Below are 19,630 nucleotides of genomic sequence, written 5' to 3'. Positions count from 1 at the left end.
CCCTCTGATCATCTTCATGGCCCTCCTCTGGCTCCAACAGGTCCATGTTCTTCTTATGTTGGGGGCCCCAGAGCTGAACGCAGTGCTCCAGGTGGGGCCTCACGAGAGCAGAGTAGAGGCGAAGAACCACCTCCCTCGACCTGCTGGCCACACTTCTTTTGATGAAACCTGCTGGGAGAACTGGAGATGGGGAAGGGGATGGATGGAGAGAGCACAACTCTGCAGCCTGGCAACTGTGCATCTCACTTGAGCACTGGGGAACCTGGACTTTCTCAGTCTTTGTGAAACAGCAGTGAAGCAGCTCTCCAGTGGATCCTTGCTCAGCATCCCGGCTGCGCTGAGCCCTGTCTTGAGGCATCAAATCTCTGTGCGCTCGGGGCCGCTGTGCCAGGTACTGCACTGCTGTCAACCCAAAACCCTGCGGTCCATCACCTGCTTCCCGGCCCCAGGTGCATCACCAGGAAGGCAGCAATTAGTCATGGGCTGGGGGTATGGCAGTTTTCAAAGGATTTACAATTGTGTGCCAGAGAGGATAAGCAGCAGCTCATCAGCTCTGTGCAGAGCAGGATGGAGTGTCCCAATGCCATCATTTTTGCCCTGACAGATTTTCTGTTTGTAATTCAGGTCCGGCTCTCAGGTCTGCAGCGGTCAGGACTCAGGCAGCCTGGATGGGACCAGTTGCTCAGCAGGGACAGGCAGTCCTGTCTCTGGCCTCAAAAGTGTCTGTCTTTTTAGCCCAGGACTCTGGTGCACTTACAGGGCTGCCCAAACCACAGGAGCCTCCTCCGGTTATCACGTCAGCATGAGCAACGAGCTTTGTGAGCTCCTACTGCCCATCACTGCAAAGCTCCCTAAGTCAGTATTTCATTAGTGGGCTGTTAATTGCCACTGTAGTGCATGTGGTGCTTTGCTTTTGGAGGATTTCTCACGAGGAGTAGTGATGCAATGTTTAGAAGAAGAGCCAAAGAGTGTTTGGGGGCATGTGTGGGCGAAATGATTACACAAATATTTTCAGGCCCTTCAAATCACAGGGGAAAAGAAAGAACTGGACAAGTCTGGATCACACCTGCCTTTAAAGCAGCATTCTTTGAAATGAACAGGCTGCCTCGGTGCTCAAAGACAGCTAAGAAGATTATAAGCAAAAGATACCTATGCCAGAGGAGTGAAGAAGAAATAATAAAGGCATTTAAACCTATGACAAGCAAATAAAAAAAAAAAAAAAAAAGCAGACTTTTTGGATATACCAGGAGGGGTACAAGCAAGATCAATACACTGACAGTGGCAGCCGAAGTCTGGAAAGGAACAAATTCAGAGCATCATCTCAGGGCTGAGCCACCCAATCCAGAAAACAGCCCAAGGACTTTCATGGGTCTCAGCAGCCACTGATCAGGCACTCCAGTGAATGACTGTAAGGGAAGTAGGACAAGAAGTAATGGATAATTAACAACATCAGAGAAAGCTAAATGGGCTCCCTAACCTCTCTCTGCCCTACGCCCTACCAAACTTTGCTTTGGCTTCTGTTTGAACCAGACTATGGACAGCTAAGTGACAGTTCATTGTACCCTACACACAATAGGAGGCAGGTAAGGTCTCAGGGAAGTTGTAATGTAAACAGACATGGAAAAGGGTGTATTTCCACTCCTTTTTAACATACCAGAGCAGAGACACATAGGGTATTAGGGCTCAGTCCAACAAAATACCAGTTTGAGTTCAGTGCAGTGCAGAGCTGGATGCCACAGGGATTTGATCACAGGGAGCCTGTGCTGGATCCAGAACCGAGCATGCCACTCCTAAGACCCCAACTCTGCATCTCCACCAAGACACTGCCCCTCTTTATTTTGTGTGCATTTCTTAAAATTCACAAACTCAGCCTGCACACGCAGACCTTGGGGTCATTTCCCACCTCTTCTAGCACTCCCTCTAGATTTGCTACTGAGATTCAGTGGGAATTTTGGTGCACAGCAAGAACAAAAGCTGCCTTAGTCTTTTACAGGAAAGCACAAACAGATGACTGAGAGCCTTTGGGTTATTGCGGGGTGATGGTTCATCACACCAGGGCATCACTTACAGCCCATCAGCTGGCAACCAACTTCACGGTGGTTTAAATTAACACCATAGAGTGCACAGCTGGCGCAGGCCGGGTGTCAGCACACGCACTGCAGCTTGCCTGGTAAGGGACCGCCTTTTCGGCTGTTGTAAGACAGGCTCTTCCAGTTGTGTGCGTGGACTCTGTTCCCGATGTTTCTCCCACACCTGTATTACACAAAGCTGCATGCCCCCGAAGTCACATGGGGGCAGATCTGCTGAGCAGGACAACGTTCCCTTCCCAAGTTACTTCTCCAAATATAACCACATTTGAAGCTTTTGCTCTTTAAAACACTAATTCCTATAAGTACTAACGGTTGTAACTACAAAAAGTCATTGTTCAAGGGTATGGTGTTAACACCACCCTCAATTCATCCAGCTTCAGAGAGGCCTGAGACTGCCCTGCTGATTGCATGCAGCACCTTCAAAGTAGAAATCTGTCATTCAAGAGGATTCACGCAAAATCTTTGCTTTTTCCTGGTTTTAGCTGTGTTGGAAGAAATTCAGGTATAAGGCATATATCCACTCCATGGCCACACACACTGAGGTGGGCACTGCGGAGCCCATTGCCACCACCAGGGCCTTTTTCAGGCTAAGCTCTTCCTGACACCGTGGCTCCAAGCTACTACGCTGCTGCTTGGGAAACCCCAGAGAACCCAGATTTGGTTCTGTGCTTGACGCAACCCAGCCAGGCATCTGTTCAATCTGCAATCGCAGCCTGCAGGCAAGATGGGACACAGGCAAATGCGATGAGGTGAATGTGGAGGGGGAGATAACCCATGGGAGGTCAACAGGGTGCAGGTGCCATGTCCTGGTTCCCAGACAGCACGGCAAAACCAAGCTTTTAGGGAAAGATGCAGAAGGACAATACAGGGTTTGACTATAAGGCTTTCCCCTAGCATGCAGGAAAGAACAGGCAAGGAGAAGACCCAGACTGCCATGGTCCCTGTTTGTCCCTCTCCTGTGAAGGGGTAGAACAGCCCATCACCAAGAGCTTGTCCCTGCAGGGCTCGTCTACCAGAGGAAAGCTGGGGACCCAGATCAGTCCTCCGAGGTTACCCAGGACATCCCAAGGTCACCCTCACTGACCTTCTGACCCCATCTTTTTTAGTTGAACCTCCACCCTTGGGAAGAAAACAAAAAAGAGAATTTTAGAAGGAAGAAACACCCTACCCCACACTGCTCATCATAAACGCAGGGTACATGGCATCCAGCATCCTCTGGACGTTACAGCACACTGGGGAAAGGGATCCAGCCTAAACTCCCCAGGCAGCACAAGGTCCCTTACTTTAGTGCTATGTCTTTGTGCACACCACAGCCTGCGAAAGGTCAGTGCCTCACAGAAGAGACACATATGATAATGAAATGCTACAGAAGGGGGGCGGTAAAATAAGAAACTCTTTGGCTCATTTCCTATAATTCCCAATTTAAGCCAAGCTGGAAAGAAATCTCAGGCCTAGATTTCTATTGATGAAGGAATGCGGCCATCTGTCTGTCTTTTCTACATTTCTTGCTAACCCTTATTTCTCTCCTTAAAAAAAAAATAAAAATCCATGCTCACATGTCATATTTGATGCATCTGACAAGGTCAGAGCCATCACATCCCATCAAGCACGTGCTGACACAGCCTTGCAAAGGGAAGCCAAGAAAAGATGTGCAAAGAGAGTTCTACTTTCTTATTTTCATTTTAAGGCATCTCCTTGACTTCTGCTTTCTGACTTACCTTCCAGCTTCAGTCCTCAGCCAGAAAGCTGCATCTGGTTAGGAGAGGACACTGAAGCAGCAACACTGAGGTACTCGGTTGTCTCCTGTCCCCAGTGTCTGAGCACCTCATGGGGTAATGCCTTCACGGTCATAACACCAGTCCAAGCTGAAGCAGAAAGACTAGTCCCTTTTGGCGGCTTAGAATTGAGAAATTCAGGCCCAGCTCCTCAACACCGACTGGATGACTTTGATGGCTGAAGCCCAGCTGACTGGCCAGGGAACCTGGGAAAATTATGGTGGGGAACTTGAACCCTGAGGCAGACACTTAAACGTGGTTTCATTTAGCATTAAATCCTGTCCCCTGGCCTTTCTGTTCATAATGCACAATACTCCCTGATGTTCTGGTTCTTGACAGGAGAGGCAGAAAACACCTTGTAGGTGATGGGGAAAACAAGCTGAGATGGTGAGGACCTGGTGGTTCAGAAACAGGTTTGAAGAGCCCATCCTCAGTCCTTCTGGCCATCAGCTTGTTTCTCTAAGAACAAATTAAGGTGACCAGCCACCCCACTCCAAGTCTGTGAGCACTCCCTTGAGTTCTTCACAAATTCACTCCAGCTGGGTTCCCGCTCAATGAACACATCCATACAGCCAGGGGATGCGGCTGTGACAGACCACTAATACCTAGGGCAGCTCTGATGTTCCCTCTGCAGCAATTCAGAAGCTTTTAAGGTTTCATTCTACAAACATTTTCACCTAAAGTTTGAGCACAGGCATTATTCTTAACCGTAGCAGAAGAAATGACTCGTGTGATCGTCTGTCAGCTGGTGCCTAGAGAAGGAGTTATTTGGGAAAAGATTTTACATTTTCCATTCATGCGCTACCTTAATCTGAATTAACCTTCAAGTCTTGAGAAGCTCTGAGAAACAGATAATTTCAAAAAGCAAATCCAGAAATGAGAAAAACCAAAAATCCCCAAATCAGAATTGACATGGTATTTTGATAAGATCAAGATTTGCAGAAAACTTAATTCTCAGATAGAGTATTCATTATGAATCGCTTGCTCAGCACTTAAAAGAATCAAACGTTTTGGCTGATCGCAGGAAACCAGCTCAGCTCTAGAAATTAATCGTTGACTCAGGAAGGTATTATTAACCCATGGCTTTCTTTGAGCATAAGAGTTTTGACTGAATTTATAGGTTTAAAATTAGACATATGCTTCAGTTTTTTTGGTTTATCAAGGTTTTAAATCTCAAACTAGATACCATACAATCCACTGGATGATGTACGGTAAGTGAAGTCATTTTTGATTTTCTGTTCAGCCTCACTAGCTTTAAATAACACCAAATGACCTGCTCTTCTCATATACTAAGAAATGACGGAGCTATAGAACTTTCTGCTTGCAGACTGCACAACCAGCTGGAAGGTCCAGAGCAGGAAAGTCTCCCAGGTAGAGCTGCTGGCAATGGCCTGTCATGCAATCCATCACTCGGCATCTGGAACCACCGCAGCTTTCCTGCTGTCTTGGCAGAGCAGTTGAGAGCTTCATGCAATTAATTTGCTTGTTTAAAAGCACAGGTAACCACAGGGACAGAGCAATGAGGCTGTCTACAAAGGGTTAAATAGCATCTCATCCTCCACTAACTCACCCCCAGCAGAGCCATGCGAGCCTAGCATGGGCAGAAATGAGGAAACAGCTTCTCAAAGAACCTCTGCGAGGCTCCAGTGTGAAGAACGGCAGATCAGTGTGTCAGGATTTGGCTCTCGCTGGAAAACCTGATCCTTTATCGGAATGGAACTGCTTGGGTTCCCACTCAAAGCCAGCTAAGCTCAGCTCCACATAAGCAGAATGCATGCGGGGGCAAAGGGAGGGGACGGCTCCATCACGGAGAACTTTGGAGCTGGCTGACACCAGGATCTGAGCCTGAAGACCACACTCCTGGTGCTCGCAACTGCCAAATGACTCCTAATCCTCTTCAATCAAAACAACCGCTGACAAGCTCTGTTTTCAGACAAACTTTAGTGCCAAGAACGTGGCTTTTCTAGCCCAAAACTCATCTGCTTCCTGCAGAGGGCAGTCATGGACCGGGGCCTCTGCGTGAGGACAGTGCTCCTCTCACCTTGTGTTTGCTAGATGGGCTCCACAGCCCGCTCCCACTGTGCGAGCATGAACATCCTCAAGACGAAACCTGTTCCAGACAAACCAGCTGCCTGGGAACATTCTCCAGCCAACTGCTTACAAATATCACACACACCATTAGATGATTTCCAGCACAGACATGCGGACAATCCTTCCAGAGAATCTACTCAGAAAGGATTTTTAACTGACTCTTGCATTTTTTTACTGTGGATAAGGATTGGGAAGCATTAGCTTTGGAGGGAATTTCTGTTCGTGTCCTGCACAGCCCAGACCACCTTTCTCCTCATCCATGGTTCACAGCCACCATGTCAGCTTTACCTCTTGAGACAAGAATTATGGCCTTATTTCATAGGGGACCTCACCACACTGAGTCTGTAGCAAAAGAAAAACTCTTCAGAAGCATCAGGATTCCCAGGACTTTGGCAGAAAGGGTCAAGACAGATTTGTCCTCTTTGGGTGGTCTCAAGGATCCCATTGCTGGAGCATGTTGGGAGTGTGTACACTTGAATCTGCTTATCCTCACGGTCCTCTTTCATTTTCCAGGCAGCTTTTTAACCAGTTCTCCCTTCCTCTGCTTCTTGGTTTGCCTAGAAGGGGTATCTTTCTTTCAGTATTTTACACAGGTCTATTTTGACTCAACAGTTTGCATTGTAACCAATGGCCAAAGTGGGCTGCAGGTGACAGCACGCGTGTCCAGTGCTCCATCTGCAGAGGGGATGGTATGAATGGGCATCATATCCCATTTTCTGCACCTCCATGTCAGTTGCTGGCAATCCCTCTCACTGCTAGGACTACGCTCTGCAGGAGACAGTGGTCACAGGTCTGAAGCCTCTTCTCCCTTTTATTGCTAAACAAAACTACATACTTTGTTTTACCTAGTGGGAATTGTTTGAGGGCAGTGTCAATCATTTGGGTTTCTTCTCCTTTCCTTAGAGGTTTTCCAAAACACACAAGCCACTGGGGACAACTGAAGTTTACTGCCCTCTTGAGAGAGAAGACTGTCCATGGGGCTGGTAGCAGGGCTCAGAAAGCCAAGCTCGCCGCACTCTGCTCTGAACTACTCAACACTTAATCTTCACCTGCTCCTCCGTAGTAATCCCCGCACCGGGAAGGGATGTGGCTGATGAGATAACTCTATTCCATAATCTTCCCAGCACATGCTTGCAAAAGTATGAAGAGAAATAAAGAACCTGTGCACGCACACATCAGAATCCACACTGCAGAAATCCTGCCATCTAATTGCCTACAGAGGAATAAAATTTAAAAAGAAAACAAAGAGAAAACAAGCCACAAAGGGCAAAGCCAGTCTGCACCAGGCACGAAGTACTTGCCCACTCTTCTTGAAACGTTAGAGCTGCAAAGTGAGCAGTACAAACAGCAGAGCCAGCAGTCGACAGGAGGCTATCCCTGCTCTGACGGCTTTGCACACTACTGCTGCTCCTAAAGCACTGAAGTTGTTCTCTGATGGTTCGTGACACCTGTAGAGCCTCTGGGAAGAATTACAACTTTATAGTGGGATACCTTTGTTAAGGAAGTGAATGGGCAGTAGGAGAACTGATGTATCTTAGTCACAGAGGGTGACTCAGTCCCACAGTTAGGTTTTTTTAGACTTGATCATGAACCCCGTGAGTGCACCGTTCATGTCGCACAACCTCCTCCGCACCGGACACTGCAGCCTTTAGCCGGAGCCCGCACCTACCAGCATCTGCGCTGGGCACCGATACCTGCGACCTCCTCCTGACCTGCATCGTCTTTTCTAAATTAAGAAACCTGTTACATCGCTTCCTTCCTTGGCCCACGGGGTGCTAAGAAGGTCACTACCAGATCGTAGCTTAAAGGGCTACCGAGTGCTGTCCTAATCCTGGAAGGACAGGAACTGCCAGAGCTGATAAATGACCTGAGCAAGTGATTACAGTCTGGATTTATTTGTGATTAGACACTGTGATGGCCCTCTCCAACACTGTTTGTTTTTTTTTTTTTTCTAAGAAGACAGACAGAAAATTTCATCCATCCAGTTTTTGTTGAGCTACCTAAGGATGCTCTGTTTCCTATCACTACAGGACACTTCCAACCCTGTATGGGTGGACTCAATAACAGGTATTTCTGTCACCTTCCCTGCATTGCTGGAATAATGGGCATTTTCATCAGCCTTCCTAGTTATCCAGAGTTACTCTCAATGCTCTTCTCCGATTGCCTGAATGACAGATATTTTCACAGCTTTTTCTGCATCCCCCAAGAAATAGGTGGTTTCACAGCTCCCTCTGGAATCAACCTTTATTCTGTGCACTCCCAATAATTGGAGGAAGAAGTGAAAAATGAAAAAGCAAATAATCAACCAGCAGCGTTCAAGAGTTCATAAATCCTGTGAAAGTGAAGAACTCGCAGATTGAAGGAGGTGCTGCAGTTCAAGCCCTGCAGTCTGTGCACCCAGGATAAAAGACACTTTCCTCCACTTACAGTAAACACCCTGCATGAAAAGAAGGCTCCATAGTTTAAAGCACTGTTTAATATGCCAAGAGCCAAAACAAAACTTTGAAAAAACTTCTGGCAGTGTTCTTTTTTAAAATGTCTTGAATATTAAAAAAATAAGGCATTTCTTCAGTGCTGCTGAATCCCACAACTGCATTTGCTGAGTTAAATCCTGTTCTATGGAACTAGGGCACGGTAGTTCTCTTATTCATGCAGAAAAGGTTTTTAGCTGGCTCATTTGTTTAACATATCTGTATGTCAGAATTTTTTAGTCCTACTTTGTGTCAAGATATTCTCACTACTACTAAGGGAAGGTATATTAAGCTAGAAACAGAAAATGGTTTTAGACAAATCATAAGCAAACCCAAATTCCCTTTCTCCTTCAACTGCCTGATTTTGGTTTGAAAAAGTTCAGGTGAATCTTTACCCCTCTGTTATTTGGAGTTTCCTGGATTAGATTTCCAAATAAGGTAAGAAGTGTAAAACTCTTGGATCCTTGTTCACTGTACGTGGTATCTCCTGAGGTCCACTAAGCAACAGCAGAGCTCCTACCGCTATGATAAGAAGTTTTACATGATCACATTTATTTTTTCTCCCTCCCACGTAAGTTCCCAAGGAAAAATCCAACACAATACCAACGAAAACAAATGTGTTACACCAGGACTGTAAACCCTGCGGAACTGGAAACTGAGGACCTGCTTTTATCCATCTGTCTGGGAACTGGACGGGAAAGTCCGCTGTTGAAAACATTACACCACTCCCATCTTCATGTCATGAATTGTGCATAGTACGATTATGCCCCGAAATCTTCATTCACCCTCTGCTGAAGCAAACTCCAAGTTTTATTCACCCAGAGTCCCATTACTCCATTCTTACTGAAACAAAACTCCCACAAAACCAGGAAGGGATCTCCCAGCTCAGGTCTTCATTGACTTCATTGCTCAGGAAGCATAGCAAGTTTCTAACAAACAGCCGCAGTGATTCCTGGACCAGCATTCCCCAATACTTAGGTCACACTGTCACTGGCTTTGATCCCTAAGCCCTCTCCCATCCCTCCACAAAACCTCTTCGTCAAAGAGGAGCTTTCAGCTCAGCCTACCTGGCCAACCTGCGTCTGGGGGATGTGAAAGCTCATGTCCTGACAGTGCCATGTCTGTTGCCACTTTGGAGTTGGTTATCTTCCTAAATTGTGGCCTGCTGTACCTTTTGAGGATGGGGGAACTCCTCTGTCCTGATCGAAGCACTAGGAAACACAGCCCCGATTTGCTGGCGTTCAAGGAAATACCAAGAGCGTGCTTTCTCCCAGACCACTTTCAAGAGGATGCTCCGCTTACCCTGTGCAGAGGCAGTACCAGGGTTCTGAGTTTTCTCAAAAAAACAGAGTTTTCTGGGCAGCCTCCTTCACCGCAACACCAGCTCTGCAAGGTGCGTGCCTGCCCCGAGCACAATGTCCCCCGTGTGCAGCACTTCTCCCCAGCTTCCCTTTGCAACCTCTTGCTTCGGGGTGTGCACCAAGGAAGTCGAGATCAGAGTCTACCTCTACATTACCCAGAGGTCGCACTCATATTCACGTTCACTCACAACCAACTGCACACATAACTTTTAGAAGAAATATAAGCAATGAATCAGAAAAGAAAACATGCCAAAAGCCACCCTTTCCAAAACGATCACAATCTGCCCACCAAGGTGTAATTAAAGCAAACCCATTTCTATCGCCAACAGCGCACAAGAGGACGGCAGATTCTCAGCACATCCATCAATGTTTGACTCCTTGAACGCTTACACCAGGCCAGGATGAGGCCACTTTCAGCAGGCTCAAAGAGAAAACCTTCAGCCTGAATCCAGAACGAAGCCCATTCATACAATTCAGCATCTGAAGCAAGGTATCCTTGCTGCCCCAAATCTCACTGCTGAGTCCTGCCTTGCACAGCAGAACAGCAGCAGCTGGGAACTGCAGGGATCTCTCCCACCGTTCCTCGCATCTAAAGGTACCTCAAGACATAAGTACTTACCAGGACTGGTGTGGGCACTTGGGATTTGTCAGTCCTTCCCGTCACCGGTCTGGGAGCAGGCGCAGCACCCCTCTATGGTCTCAGCTTCACCCTGCAAGAATCAGGACACAGGGTTTTTTTGCTAGTTGTGGTAAGCAGATAATCCAGTACTTTCTAACCCTCAGCAGAAAAGGGTATACTGTATTGGAAAGAAAAGCCGCTGGCTGGTTGTCTGCAGGGATCAGACGCAGGACTTTCCGAGCTAAGACTCTGAGCTGCTTAGCAAGGAGCTCAAACCAGAGCAGAGTCAGTTGTGTTCACAGGGCTGAATACTTGGGATAGCTGCCGGGGAGGTGATTCGGATTGGCTCAGGCATGAGAAATCCCACAAGAACTGCTACATCATGTTAATGCTTACGAGAACAAGGTAACCAGCGGATAGACGCGGGCAGGAATTTTTGGTCATGATAGTTGGGATTTGTTAAGGGAAAACAGAGTTTCTTCAAACTGAAATATCCCACAGCAAAGCAGAAACTTTTTAATGGTTTCAAGTTTCTTTTGCATTTTGAAAATATGTTTTGAAACGGAAGATTTTGCTTTGGGTCAGGCTGACTTGACTTGAAACATCTTGTTGATGGAATTGAAATGTTCTGCTTTAAGTCAGTTCCTCTGGGTCGCCCCAGGCTGCCAGGATACCTCCTGGGACTTTAAATCAAGGTGCTTTCCCCTCCCTGCTGTCGGCTGAGATACCTGGTTGGACTGCACGCAGTGCCCTGATGTATCTCCTTGAGACACCTGCCAGGTAGAAACGCAACCAGGGTGCTATAAATTGGAAGTGGGAGCTACAGGACTTTCTACAGCATTTTTTATGTTGGGCAACACGCAAGTGCCTGCTGAACAGGCTCCTGGTGCAGCAGTGTCGGCACGGTCACGCTGGCACACGATCCTCCTTGCAGGGAAGGCTGCTGAGCATGGTTGCACATCCCATAAGAACTGGGCTAAGGCTTCAGAGCTGGTACGTAGGTCCCATCTAATCCTCGCTCCTCTGCAACCAAATGCACACCGAACCTTCCCCCGGTCCCAGCACTCCCGGCAAGGAGCTGGGAGCTGTGGTTGAATGGATGGGATGTAGTGCTCCTCTGTGCTTTGTGCTCTCCAGCTCCAGGCTCCAGGACAAGGACTGTCCCTCTGAGCTCGCAGTCTACATATTCCAGAGCTGACGGGAACTGGATCCAGGTCTCCATACTCCCACTCCAGTGCCTAAGCCATTAACAAGATCCAGTGATTTAAACCCATTCCTTCAAATCAGCCTTCTTGGGCTAGCAATGATCTACAACAGAGGCAACAAATCACCGTGCGATTCCTGCTCTGCTTTCTCCATCCTCCTCAAACCGGTGATGATTCCCACCTCCTGCCTTCCAAGCAATGTCTCCAGAGTAACCACAACTTTTATTGAAAGACCAATACTTCTTCCACCCTGCTCTATGAAATACTCAGATACATGGGCTGCCCGATCCCATGGGGAAGGCAGGAGGAGCAGTCAGGGCTCCTGCCAGTCATCATAAATGTCAGGGTGAATGGTTAGTTCATCCACCCAGCCTGCCAGGAGAGACACTCCGTAATTTGAGGCTCTATTCAGTCTCAATTATGCCACAGCATTGCAAAAGGTCAAACTGGAATGAAGTTTTTAATTAAAACTGAGAAAGCACTAAAGAGACAGAGAAATGAAGCACTGGGCTTCAACCAACAATGAGGACACATATATCTAATGAGCTGATCAGAGATGACACGCTGGCTTTCACAGCAGAAGTCTCTGCACGCTCTGGCAGTATATCCTCTGGCAGGGATAATCCCTCCTGCACAGGGGTTCAAAGCTCTGCACGAAAAGGCCGCCACAGTGACAAAGGCTAAAAGCAGGGGATGCTGCCATGTGGCCACATTTCCCATCATCTGTGAACCCAATAAAGCGTTCAAGAGGATGAGCTTCCCAGTGCTGTTTTCTCAGTTCCCCTCCAGTTCAATAGACCCATCATTCAAGTATATCGAGCCTCTACAGAGATCTGGTAGCATCTCTCGGAAGTTGAGCTGAATATGCAAAGTGCTGGAATCAATGACAAGCGCAGCAATGCCATGAGAACAGGAGAGATGCAGAAGCGGGAAGAGAGTAAGAGAAACTTGAGGCCAAACCAGGTCTGAGCAGAGCCCTGAACGTCAAAACTCTCAGAGACACTGAATGGAGAATTACAGAAGCAAATCCCAGCAAGGAAGGAGAAACAAAGGTTTTACCTGAGATCTGGATGAAGTTCTGAATGCCTTCCCCTATCCTCCTCCCAAACTTACTCAGATGCCTCGACTGAGGTAAAAATGCTTATCTCGCTCCTAAAGCTTTCTGTTGATAAGAACAAGTGTGCAAGGGGAGGCGAAGTATGATGGGCAGAGCGTCAAAGAGCATCAGAAGCTCTGAGTTCTGGTCTTGGCTCCACTGTGCCCTGGTGTCTCTTTGAGACCAAGGGCCAAATTACTGCATCTCTTTGTGTCCCTTACGATGTTAAATTAGATCCAGATGAGGTCTACAAATTTGACCGATAACCTGAAGTGGAAGCTGTACAGGAGGTAGCATAGAAAAACCGCACCACTAGCAAGATCAAGGGAGCCAAGAAAAGGAAGTCCACCTCTGCTGCTCCATAATCCCTCTTTTCCCAAATGTACAGCTACATAAAAGACCAAGTTATCCTGCTCTTACACCACGTTCCTCTTTACTGCATGAGTCCTAATGAATTCAGACAGCAGGAACAGCAGACTCCAGCCCTTGCAAGGCTGGAGTCAATCAGTTGAGTGTGCCATCCTGTGATATTTCTAGAACTGCTTCAGCCCACGATGCAAAAGTGAAGGAGGAAGGAGGTAAGTACCCCGCCAAAATACAACAACATCCTTCAAACAAAGTAACTGCACTAAAATGTGCTGTTTTATTTTCACTCTGGGCTCCCAAAGCATTTCCCTTCTCTTCCTGAATGATAACGGGCATAAAAATTAAATATAAATTCTCCAACAAAAAGTGAAACACACTGAAGGGTAATAAATCACTGGGGCTGGATGGCGTTCAGAGGAAGTTGGGGGAAGGAATAAAGGATGAAATAGTGTAGATACTGACTAAGATATATCATAGACCCTTAAAAACCCAAGACTCGTCCTCAGGGCAGGGGACTCAACACAATGGGCTGAATTTTGATGAAGCAGCAAAGGGCACTTGCCCAGCAAAGCGGTGGGGTCGGTACATGGTGCTCGCAGTCCCGCAGGGCTCAGAGCACAGCCAGTGTCACCCCAGCACCACGCTTGCACCCCCACCTTGTGTGGGGATGAAGACCCCAATGAAAACACCTTCTAATTTTCCCAAAACCACAATTCTGTACCAGTTGCTAACGACCAAGGTCTGAAGACCTGCAAACTGCAAGCCTGTTCTGGGGTTTCTAATATATTTTGTACAAAACAGGAGACGTGCCCTTCTTGCTCACCCAAAGGGCCCACAGGGATATACCCGTGGGACCGGTGCTGCCCCTCTTTCTCCCCAGGGCCATGCGCCAAATGCGAGCCGTTGCACTGGCACCGGCAGTGGGATCAGTCAGGGACTCCAGAAAAAGTAACAAGGGACCAGCCCAGCGCTGCACTGGGGATAAACACATTTCTGAACAGCAGCTATCACGGACTGGATGCTCTCTCATCTGATGACCTGAGATTCTTACACTGGCATTTCCAGTAACCTGAAACACTCCTCAGGGCATCACACAAAAGCACAGTATTCTGGAAACACTATATAACAGCCCTGATTTTCTTCTTGTAAACAATATCACCTTTAATTTTGCAGGCACCTCCTACTTCATTAAACTTAAAGATCTTGCTCTCCGGGGGTTTTCTCCTCAACTGGGGCAGGAAATGAAAAGACAGAAAATGCAATTTAATTGGTGATGAAGGTTCATCTTTACACTGCCTATCATAATTATGTGTCATTTAAAAACAAGTGTGGAGCAGGTGTGAAATGGCACCAGCTCCGGATGTGCATAAAAAAGGTTGACACCAGCAGCATGTCTTGGCAAGAATCAGATGGTACAACTTGAAACCTCCTTTTCTCTTTTGTTTCTTTCTTCCTTTGTTCCCTCAAACTTCTCAGAAAAATTTCCTTTTGAAATGGGAGAGAAGAAATGGCATCATTGTGAAGCCAAGTGGTTCGAAAGGAAGAGAAGGTAATTTCAGCATCACGTGCTGGGGCGCAGCAAGAGTCCCTGCAAAATGTGGGGCAGGGCTGCTGTTGGCACAGAGGACAGGCAAGTGGAGGTACATCAGTGCAGCCATGTGCCTTTGTGTGACACCGAGATGGCAGTGCTAAATCTGCTGCTCCTCTTCTTCCTCTCTGGGTATCACTTTGCCTCCCCTTGCCGTCCTGGATAAGACATCCAGCTGGGTTTGATGCTTGCAGGTGAGGCCGGAGTGCACCACTATGGAAGTGACCTCAAGGTGCTGAAGTTTGCCCTGGGAGTTGAGTTGGGTGGGAGAGGGTTTCTGCTTTCCCTCAGGTCATCCAGACCTTTTCTCCATGCTCCAGCACCAGGAGGAACAAAGCAATGAAACTTTTGTCAAGTTAATATTATTGAGAGTTTCAGTCGACCTTCTGCAGAGAGCAGAACCAAGGAAGAGCAAGGAGAACTCTGCAGATGGATTATGCTGCTCGCTATAAGGGAACAGAGACCTGGAGCTCATTTTTTGAGCTGCTAGGGTGTCTCCACAGGATTTAGGGTAGCTCAGTTGGCTCAAGCCTTCCCAAAGCAGCTTCCACCACTGAGGGTTTTCCATCTGAGGAAGCCCAAAATCAGATTCATCACGTGTGTCCCTCCATGCTGAGATCTTCTCTAGCATGGGCTTTCCATGCGGGCTGGGAGCTTGGACCTGCTTGTGCCTCAGCCTCTCTTCTGCACAACAGCGGTTTCGGCACTTGTCTGCCCTCCAGGGCCCTTCCAAAATCTGCGGATGAGAGTGCCACTGGAGCGCTAGGAGAGACCGGCAGGAAACGTGGAGAAACCAAACCATTTGCCTTCAAAACAAATGCAGAGCGGCTCAGCTGAGAGCATGAGCATTCCCAGGCTCCTGCTTTGTCTGCTTGGTTGGTCTGACAGGACTGCACGTTCCTTCTGAAAGAGAGATGCCTGAAATGTGAGTCAGAGCAGAGATGTCTGCCCTTTGTACCTTTCTGATGTTATCAGTAACACCCTGGATTTACATAGTGCCTATTTTTCTAACAAGTGCCCTTTCTATACTTCTGACCATGGGAGAGAAAATAGGGAGGAGCTCCGTTTAACCAATGCACTTTAATTAGTTGCCTGTCATTGTCAAAGCCTTGCTCTTATATTCTGATGCAAATTCACAGCCTTTCATTTTAAGCAATACGTCAGGTTGGCTTTAGTCTTCCAGTGATCCTTTAATGTCATATTTTCTCCCCAGTGAATCAATATTCGGATCCTCTAATTGGAACTTATCTGCTCATCCAACCTTGGGCTAGGTTTGTTTAGCAGTTAAGTGTATCAGACGCTTTTACTGACTGAACCAGCAGAGCTGAACTTTGCACAGTAGCTGTTAGGCAGAGATGCTGCCTGCGGTGTGTGCTGGGAGCTGGCTCTGCTCCCTCCCCTCTCCCACGCTCCCCCATGCAATCCTGCGCCCCAGCCGCAAGTGGCTGGTAGCAAGACGTGCCTTGCCCGAGGCAAGCAGACCAGAGCATTCTCTGTAATGGAGATATGAAACCCTAAACCACATCCCAGCGCAGGATGGGATCAGGGACAGGTCAGTTTTCCTCTTCCACTTCAAGGGGCAAAGATACAGCTCGCCATCGTTTCTAATTTTAAGTCACGATGTCTCCATCTTCTGCCTGTAAATTCTCTCCTGCTGTCAAAAGGTCACCAGGCCAGTTGGAAAGCTATTTTTCACAGCCTTGCTAATCCAGAGGCACCTTGCTGCCTCCTCCCACCAGGAAAATGCTGACAACAAAACTAATTAGCAGCCAGCAGGACCGCAGGTTGGGTAAGGCGTTGCAGACAGGACTGGCCTTTAAGGTACCAGCCAGAAATTCAAGAGATTCAGGAGCGGTTCCTAGCTCTCCCCCAGGCTCCCTTTATGACCTTCGGCTCCAGCTCTGTGCCTCAACCTCACGTCTACTGAGGCTAATAACACTTCCCACAGTTGGTCATAGGGATAAGTTAATTTATGTTTAGGAAATAATCTACTACAATAGGCACAGGCACCCTTTTAGAATAAAAGTAGATATTTTTTCCCTTGCATTGCTACTGATTTTAGGGGAATGAAGCCAAGAATGAGTTACCCGCTTTTTACTAGATCTGTGCATTTGCTGAATAATCTCCCGAAGTCTGGGCTGAGAGAATTACACCAACTGTGCTGAAGTTTAAGAAGGGGCTATGCACTGGCTCGGAGGAGCACTGAGCTGTCGCTCGGCTGGCAGGCGGCAGCACAGCCTGTTTCAGTCAAGGAGGACAGATCGCACCTTGATGAGCTCAGCATCTGCACCCATCGATAAAGAAAGTGCAGCAAGATCACGATCCCATGCTCAGCTCCAGGATCTTCTGTTGGCAATAAATATTTCTAAGGAATAGCACTGCCTGGCACCCTGCCCAAAACAACCAAGACTTTCCCAGGTGGAAGGACATGGCCCACAGGGTTTCCACTCGGAGCAAGGAGGTTCACCAGGGACTGCTCGAGCACCGCCCCTTCTGCCCCAGGATTTTACCAGGCTCTGAACCAAATTGCTTGACGAAAAGTTTTCAAGCCAGCACACTGCACCTACATGCCTGACTGTGTCAGGCACACGCATTTCCCAAGCCCTGATGTGTTTCGCACCACGGCTCAGGTAGGCAGTTACTCCAGGGCAGAGGGATGCAAACCGCTCCAACAAATGTCTACCCCAAGCCTGAAGCTGCAGGGCCAGGGGATGCTCCGCAGCAGGAGGCAGGCCAGGAGGGGGTTAACTCCTCCTCACTCAGGTTGCTTTGTCATCTGGGCTGATGAAATCCACCACTGGTGAATGGACTTCCATGGACCATCGTTCTTTTTTAAATTAAATTAGGGATTGCAGACTGCCCCGCCCCAGATCTGCAACCTGAACACAGGCATCCCCTGGAGCCCCAGCTGCTCTGCTCTCCCTCACCTGCCCAGCACTGACACTGCCTGCGGCAGCGGCCGCAGCAAGCAGAGACCCATGCCAGCCTCCAGACATCCCCACAGCGTCCCAGCTCAGCTGTCCTCCAAGCAACCCCTGGGAAGCTGGGACAACCCCAGCTTGGAAACAGAATGAAAAACATCTCAACATCCCCAGCCAGCAATGGTTCCTCCCATCCATAAAACATAAAGAGGGGCTCAGCTACCAGAGCAAGAGGTGTCTGCTGAAGCATAGTGCATTGGGAACCCCCAGAGATGGAAGGGAAACCCTAAGCTGCCTGCCAAAACTTCAGCAGTGGAGATAATTGGTTTATACACATTTATCCCCACACCCAATTATCAGCTCAGTTTAATGTTTGACTTTACACGACTCTGGTCCAGCAGACCTACTGTTGTTCTGCTTGATTCTGCCTCTCTCGCTCATTTATATATATATCATCCAGTCCCTAAATCATTTTTAATAGCTTCTTTACTAGCATGCCCTCCCGTCTAATTCCAGCACCATCAGCACAAGGCAGGTTGCAGATACGAAGAAGCTGACATTTCTCTTTTGAGTAATTTGCAGTGAATTTCTTGCCTGTTTGATGTAGTCATTTTGTTCTCTGCGCTGATGTGACATTAATTATTGTTAAATATTCTTATCTGTTACATACAGTTCTGTTTAGATAAAGGTCAGTGCGTGAACCCCTGACAGTGCTTGTTGCTGCCATGCTCTAAAGCCAATTTGTCATTCTCTCCCTCCAATATCCTCATCTTAGTTTCAGACCATTTCTTCCATTAATTCAGGCACAGTAGAGAGCCATTAAAAAATGCAAAATATCTCAGCTCTTCAGATCGGCACTCGGATAGGAAATTATTAGCTTGGGTAGCACCAGTTGCACAGGGAGGTCAGGTAATATTGCCCATGCAAATCCAGCAGCAGCCTCTTGTTAAGGAACTGTATGGCTGCCCCCCCCCCCAATACAAACATATTTCTGCTTTAATTGAAAGTCAGCTAATCCTTGCATAGCATGCAATGCCTTCTCCCAGCCTGGTTTGCAGTGGGATAACAGCGTAAGCCCACACCACCCTCTCTTGGCAGAGGACAAGAAGGGCAAGCTGAAGCCATCATCACCTAATTTGCCAGAACGGAAGCATGTGGTGGTGTGATCCATCTTCCCTGGGACCTGGGGAGCAGCTAGACCCACATGAGCCTGCTCACACCGAGTAAAACCTACACCTGCATCTGCTCAGTCTTGCTTTTAATCCCTCTGACCAAATAAACCCCCCCGCCACCTCTGCGTGTCGCTTCCCGCAATGGCACCTGTGACGTGAGGATGCAGGGGCACCCTGACTGGGACTCACTCCCAGCACCCCTGTACCCCGCCTGCCTTGGGACACCTCAACGGGCCGAAACAGCGTCTCTGTAGCATATTATGAGTACGGGTGTTGTGGGCTCGCTAGCCATCGGAAAGCAGCCTGTGACCTCGAGTGGCTCTCCCAGGGGATGAGGCAGTCACACAATCTTACAGGGACACACATCAGCGTGGCACAAACAACAGACCTCAGGACATTTAGTCTGCAACAGCGGAGGGGCAGGGAGCCGTCACAATTCCCGGGTCATCGGTACACCAGTAGCCACTGGGACGCGGAGCAGAGCTGGCAGCCCCCGGTGCCTTATAAAACTTATTTTACTGCTTGGTAGAAGCTTGTGCGCTTTTACGCCTCCGTCCAGCAAAGTGCTTCAGCACATACTTAACTCCAAGCACAGAAATAGCCTTAATTACATCCAGGGAGCCATTCAGGCGCTTAAATTGAAGCCCATGCCTAAGTGAGCGTCTGAGTGAGGACTTTGGCATGGGAAGAGGGAGCAAAGAGGATGGCAAGCAGCTGAGCCTGCAGCCCTATGAAACTGGTGATGAGGACCAGAGTAGAGATGCTCAGACAGGGCAGGGGACTCCAAAAGCAGGACTAGGTAAATGCAAGGGCTCAGCTTGCCAAAAAGGTGGATTCTCCTGCATGAGTGGAAAAGGATGCAAAGGTGGATTCAG

General features: G+C 48.1%; 1 protein-coding gene across 5 annotated transcripts in view; it reads right to left on the bottom strand.

Moving 5' to 3' along the window:
- Window positions 1-19,630, bottom strand: part of RALY (RALY heterogeneous nuclear ribonucleoprotein) — a 139,964-nt gene that overhangs the window by 79,667 nt on the left and 40,667 nt on the right. For 3 of the 5 annotated variants that reach the window (XM_087750264.1, XM_087750267.1, XM_087750265.1), the window contains exon 2: window positions 10,408-10,498. The exons of the other annotated variants lie outside the window; for them this stretch is intronic. The gene's annotated coding sequence lies outside the window, so the exon portion shown is untranslated. The remainder of the gene's footprint in view (window positions 1-10,407; window positions 10,499-19,630) is intronic. 5 annotated transcript variants of the gene reach the window in all.

Source organism: Nipponia nippon, unplaced genomic scaffold (genome assembly GCF_047370975.1).
Source record: "Nipponia nippon isolate SJK-2023a ecotype South Korea unplaced genomic scaffold, ASM4737097v1 scaffold_13, whole genome shotgun sequence".
NCBI lineage: Eukaryota > Metazoa > Chordata > Aves > Pelecaniformes > Threskiornithidae > Nipponia > Nipponia nippon.
The sequence above is the reverse complement of the archived record's forward strand: the minus strand, read 5'-3'. Positions and strand labels throughout refer to the sequence as shown.